The sequence below is a fragment of the Uloborus diversus genome, chromosome 1 (genome assembly GCF_026930045.1).
Source record: "Uloborus diversus isolate 005 chromosome 1, Udiv.v.3.1, whole genome shotgun sequence".
Taxonomy (NCBI): domain Eukaryota; kingdom Metazoa; phylum Arthropoda; class Arachnida; order Araneae; family Uloboridae; genus Uloborus; species Uloborus diversus.
Window position 1 is genome coordinate 180,531,239 of NC_072731.1, and position 7,100 is coordinate 180,538,338.

Sequence of the window (7,100 nt, forward strand, 5' to 3'; positions counted from 1 at the left end):
TCAAAATTTTTGATCCCTCTACCCTTTGTCACAAAGTTTCACGCTTCACCATACTCCCTGTTACCTTTGTCACATCTCATACTGTTTTTAATAAAACTTCTTATAAAAAAAGACTTTATGTCACATTTTCTCCATTGTATGTCCCTCTTGTCATTTATTTACTCCCCCTCGTCACGAACAGTTAATTTAATGAACGCCACCTTAAAGAGGGACTTCATTCGTAGTCAGCTCCTTGCAAATAGACATTTCTCTACTCTTTTTTTATGAATGAAAAAGAAAAATATTTCTTGCGCTGGCATTGGTGCCAAAAATTTGACACCAATAGATTAAGTTCGTCAATTTCAATTATGGAAGTCTTCCTTGAATGAAATGATACCGTAAAACTCCTTTAATACGTAAAACTTCTGTATAAAAGATATTCTTTGTAAAAGTAGGCATGACCTTTGCCATTAAATATAAAATTTCCAAACATAATTGTCCATGCGAAAGCACTGGACGTCGTAATAATACGCCAATTTTATCAGAAGTTTCATCTTGAGATTTGTTGCTGGCGATAGCAAATGCAGGTATTATTGTGAGAAGAAGGTAGTTTTATCGAAACTAAAAGCCCTCCCTCCTTCACTCCGTAAAATTATTCATTTAAGTATTGAAATCGCGAAATCATAATCAAAATGAAAATATTTTAAATGCCCGTAGTTACCCAAAAAGCCTCAATAATAAAAACAATTGCAAGAATTGCATTTCTTTACGGCCAAGCGAGAAATGGTAACACATAATATTATCTAGCAATTTCTTCACGCTAAGTCGCGTGAAAAATTAAATAAAAATGAATTTTCGCTAACTTATAATTACTTCTAGATCCTTTTCTAGTCATCTTAGCAGGTTTTCGTTTTTTTGCCGTAAACGGGAGGTAAACGTTTTTAGAAGTAGTTTTCACGAGCTTTCCAACCATACCAAGCTCAAAGCACTAAAATGCATTTTTCGTGTAGAAAAAGCGATTTAAAAAATGAATTAAAACTTAATGTTTCATGCTTCCAACAATAAATTTCAACAATGGAAAAGAGGTAAAATTAAAATTTTTGAGTTTCGCTAACTAAAAAACCGCTTATAACTTTTTTTCTAGTGGATTTAGGTTATTGGACCTTGGGCGCCCTGACAATTTTTTCGTTAGGAGTGTTTTTTAAAGACCTTTTCAACCATATCAAATTCGAAAAAATTGAGCCATCCGATCGCGTAGAAAGAGCCATTTAAGACGAAAATGCGTTTTTTATTAATATCTTCGTTAAGCGTGAGTGTAGTTGTGTATATGAATGTGTGTGTGGGGGGGGGGTATGTGTATGTGTGTGTAGGCATATGTGTTTGTGTCTGTGTGTAGGCATGAATGTGTGGGTAGTTGTGTGTATGTGTTTGTGTATGTGTGTATAGGTGTATGTGTGTGCGTGTGTGTGTGTGTAGTTGTGTATGTATGCGCGTGTGTAGGACATGGATGCAACCTGGAGACGGCTTTCGCTATAGGAGCAGCATCGTGAGGACCCGGTCGACGGTGATGCTGCAGAGAGTGGCGGTGGGAAAATAAAATCAAAGAACATCAAAACAGTCAAATGAGAACAATAAGCAATCGTGATTGCTCAAAAAATCAAAAATAAATAAAATAATTAAATAAATATCGAAAAATTTAAAATTGGAAAGTAGGGTATTGAGATGGGGAAAAATGTCTGTCGGTCTGTCTGTCGGTCCGTCGGTCTGTCCCCCCCCCCCTAATAACTTTTGAATGAATAGTCCGATTCGCACAAACTTTTTTTTGTTCGAAAGATCTCGGCGAGGACACCTCATTCCCATATTTCACTTTTTGATTTGAACTATTTTTTGTTCAATTTTGAACAGTTCAAAAAAACTTAACATTAGCGCCTACGGGGAAACTGAAAGTCAATGTAGATTCCGTACTTGAAGGCGGATTTATTTCAAACAAATTTTGTTGGAAATAGCTCTTGACGCCAAACTCCAGACTCCGAGAATTTAGAGGCACCTGACTCCGACTCCTTTGCCCTATAATTAATCGAACTCCGACTCCCCGACTTCGTAGCTTTGGCAAAAGTTTATACACGGAGGACAAATGACTGACTCCGATTCTTGGATATTTGTCTCCGACTCTTTTATCCCAAAATGAGATTGACTCCGCAGCTATGGTTTTCACTGTGAAATCATTATTGTTGTGATATGATTTGTTTTTATTTTCACGCTGAAGTTTTAATTTAGGTATTCAGTCTTCGGCGAATAAACTCGAAGTCGTTTATGTTTCTACATAACGATATGCGAAGACGATTTTTTTTTTTTTTTTTTGCCAATGAAAATTATTTCTTTAAGTTGACACTTTATTGTTTTTATTTATTTTGGTAAGTGCATTAATTCATTTAAAACAGGGGAAAAAGAAACGATTTTTTTCTTTGATATGATGTATTTATTTTAATAAGATTATTAATTTTAATTATTATTTTTTCGTTTTGAAAGCTGTTAGAGAATTTTTTTAAAGGGAAAAAAAGTGTATTATGTGCTTTGTTTAAAAGGTGCTGCTTTTTTTTTTAACGCATCTAATTTTTTTTTAGATGTGTGAGGAATACTTTATTCCTAGAAATTAGCAAAAATATGTTTGAAACAATTTGGGATTGTAGATATTTTTGAGAATATTGATCAGGTACTAGAAAGTAGTATGGTTATACGGAAAAGTAGGCTCGTATAGTTCCAGACGGAACTTCTTGTTAATACAATACGTAGACGTAGGCTAATATTTTGTACAAGACATCAAATCATAATTTAAGACTTATAAAATGAATGGATGCTTGTATTTCTATAATTGATTTGATTATCCTTTTTCAAGAAGATTTTTTGGAACATGGCAAATTCGAGGATCATTTTCCTTTTGATCACATCGATAAAATTATAGATTTTTATAACAAAGTATAAATAATACAGCACACTTTTTTGAATATTTTTGTAGTTTAAGTAGTTTGTGTTAACCGTATTTTAAGTTACGACACAAAGAAATTTCAGAATTTAACAATATTTAAGTTAACCACAAATAATCTTTATTTTATTATGCCAATATAAAATATTTATTAAGCTCTTCTCCCTGGTTTTTCCTTTTTAGATTCTTTTACTTCATTTAGTAGCTGTATTATTTTTTTAATTGCATATTACGTTCTAAAACTTTATTTTCCCACACGTTTCTGAAACTTTGCAAGAGAAATGTTTTGAGAAAAAATCCTCATTTTCCGTATTACAAAAACGGGGAAAAAAACTATGCAATTTCTCCAGCTCTTTTCTTTCCTTCGGAATCAAAGCATCGCATTCGCGATCTTTAACTTCCACTCTTGAAGTAGGGAAATGCGAGATGCTGAAATATTTACTGTTTGTTGCGCCATTTTTCTGGCAATATTTTACCTATGAACAAAACAAATACTCTATTATTCCAGTCAGGAAAAAGTCAGCACTTAAGATCAAAGTATATAATAATGCTTGTATTAGGTAACGTTCAAAAATTGATACTCATATTGTAATCTTTTGTTGTAAGTCTTAAATTTCGTTTGCTACAGTAAAATAATAAAGTCCTTGTGAAAACCGTTTAAGTATTCTTTGAAACCGATTAAAATCGGGGCAGTTTTCATTCATTTAAAATTAAGCTTATTTGCATTTCAAATGAAATTTGTTGACATTAGTGGACAGTGCCAAATTCAAATTTTTCTTTCTGTAAGCAGCAAACAATTTTCAGTTAAAAAAAAAACGCTTTCTAAGCATGAATGATACCGAAAGTCTGGTTATGCCGTTCAGAGATTGCAGATTCGTCCTTGTTATGAACTCATCGGTCTGGAATGGACAATAACCGAGCTGGGGACAGATGTCATCTTACTGAAACTGAGAGTGCCTACACACTGGTCGCTAAACCAAATCTAGCACTCCAGCGGGAATCCACAGTAACAGTATAGTTCATTTAGATGAAATGTGCCTCCAGCTCGTTTATTGTCCATTCCGGACCGATGAGTCCATACCGAGGACGAAACTGCAGCTTCTGGATGGTATAACCGGATTGTTGGTATGTTGCATGAGGTCATTTGGCTCCGCAAAAGCTGAGGCGAAGACGTCAAGTGGCTCAACAACGACGAAAGGCTGACACGTTTTGAGTGAAACTAGCGAAAGAAACCTGATTTCTTCCAGTGCTTTGCTTTGCTTTAAAATCTATCTCGTGACTTGGGATCTTTGTTTCACGAATGAAAGTCTGCACTTCTTCCAATTTATCTCTTCTAAATAAGCCGAGGATAGGCCATGTCAGCCTATCCCGGTACGGCCCGGATCGGATTCGTTGTAGTATAAGTTCTGTAAGTTTTATTGGCGGAGGGTTGGGGGGGGGGGGGGACCAAACTGACATTGGGTTCTGGCTTGGTTCTAGGTAGGCCTGGTATGCGGTTTTGTTTGAGCCCTAGATTAACGACGGTAACAAACTGCTGAATGTTTCTTAAAGTTTGTTTTCGTGCAGAGGGTCTAAAAAACTGTTTCTATGATTTTCTTTTCTGAAAGCTAGCATAATCGGGTTATTTCCGAAATTTTAACAGTATTTTTCTGAAAGGGCATGCATAAAAACATTGGTTTTAACCCTTTTTTGATAATTTGACAGAGTTTTGTATTTTAAAGAAATATTTCAAAAGGTGCACAGATTCAATTTCCTGTTTTACGCTTCTGCTCATGACATCACAAGCTATAAAATATCATTCAATAATGCCATTAGCGCTGAGCGCAGTATTTTGACATTAGATAAACATAGAAATATTATAACGCAGTTAAAATAATGAATTTCATGTTGCTTCAGAAAAGCCATCATTCAAAATTCTCATTAGAATTCCTATTAATAGTACTGTTAAAACTTTTTTTTAAAAACAGTGCGTAAACATTCAGCGTGCCAAAGTGCATCACGACTGATGTCATAAAGAACATGCCTTATTTTAAAATCCGGACATTAAAAAAATAAATAAATAAAAAACAACTATTGGGAAAACAAAAGTTTTTTTTTGGTTTTGTTTATTTATTTATTTATTTATTTAATGCTTATTCTATCGATTTCAGTGACCAAAAGTAGTACTTTTGACTGAAGGGAACAACTCCATTATAAGCTGTTGTTCTCTCTGCCTAATCTCAGTTGAAGGTATTGAAAGTAAATTCAGGAACACACATCGTTTCCTTTTTGGACCTATAAATTAGTTTCGTAATGTTACAAAGGTAGTTAAAAAATGATTCAAAAACATGCCACTTTATTTTTTTTTACATTTTAAAATATTTTTTGAGACAGAAACATTTTAACTTTAAATTTTTTTTTAGAAACACTATCTTTTATATAAATTTAACCGGTTTGTAAAACTAAAAATCAAATGAAATAGTTCATTTTCTGAAGTGTTCTTTTAAAGTTTGAACCTGATTGTTGGACATGCGTTCCTTGACACAATATTTATTTTTTGAGGTTTACCGTGCATCGTCGCGTTGAGCATTGCAGCGAGTAAACTTCTAAAGAAATGCTATATTTGCAGTTACTGTCATAAAAACGAGCTGATGTGTGCATCACATGACTTCTTTTTACTCCTATTTAATGTCGTTTCCTATTAGTGGCAATTTTAATGTGATTCAATAGTTTACTCTCTAAATATCACCAACTGTGGCCAAATTGAAACCAAATTAAAAAAAAATCGCCTTTGCGACCAAGACTGGCGATATATCGCCAAGTGTCCGACAAATTATAACGCCACTTGAGTTTACATCGAAATTAACAATGATTTCCCCCGAAAAAGGGGCAAAAAAGACCCCTTAAGAACATCCGAATGCAACCAAAAGGGAAGGTGCACAACTAGACCCCACTAGGAGTCCACGTACCAAATTTAAACTTTCTAGGACATACAGTTTTTGAGTTATGCGAGATACATACACACATACGGACGTCACGGGAAAATTCGTAGTTATTAACTCGGGGGTTGTCAAAATGGATGTTTCAGGTATCTGTACGTTTTTAGGCATATATCCACGTGTGGTTGAGTCGAAAAAAAAAAATCTCAACATTCATTCGGGGGTGAGAAGAATGGAAATTAAGGCCGAATTTTGAGTAAATTTTTTTCGCGAATACAATACTTCCTTTTTTGTAAAAGGAAGTAAAAAGGTAACAGGTTTGATGACTCACGCTGAAGTTGTTAAACATTCATTTAAGTTTATTACATATTATAACTATATAAGTAACGGCACCAGTAACAGTTGCATCAGATATCGCTCTCAGATTAACTCAATTTTATGAGCCTTTTAATGTATTTAGACTTATAAAACCATTTTTCTCTCATTGCAACTACATGTCATCTAAATTTGCTGCTTTTGGATCCTTCGAATTAGTTAATTTTATTTTTATTTGCTCAATTTTGAAAAAAGGTTGGACCCCCAGTAACAGACACCGAAAATTTTGATGATACCCAGTAACAGATAGGATGAGGAAAGGATGAGTAATGAACAGAATTCCCCTTTTCTCTTCAAAATGTGCAAAAGTTCTTTGTTTTTAGGTCTAAAACCTTATTTAAAATCAAATAAACGTGAAACACCGGCAGACCTCGTGGCAGCTGCTCATAACCTTCCACCACTGCCTTGTAAATACCAACTGGCTCATAAAATTCACTCTGATAACCCTAGATGGTTGCACTGTATTCTTGGGCTACAGTAACATCAGTTTTACCCGCCTAAAATTATTATTTAAATCCAAACTTACGACTGTCTGTTACTGGACCCTTGTCTGTTAAGAGGGCCGTTACCCTATTTATTTTTTCTCAGGATTCTTTTACTTACCTAAAAATGCAGAAATAACAGAGAATGCTGATCGACACTAGTTTATGTGATATGTAATAAAATCATACCTGTAAGTCGAGTACAACTTAGAACGAATCAACACTGCTCAATTTTTTTTTCTCTGATCACCATATCACATGATCCCCGCCTGAAACCATTCAGAAAAGAAAAATACGTTAAAAGTGGATAAAAGACAGTCTCCTGCCTTTAGTCAGTAAACATTATGTATTACATGCAATATA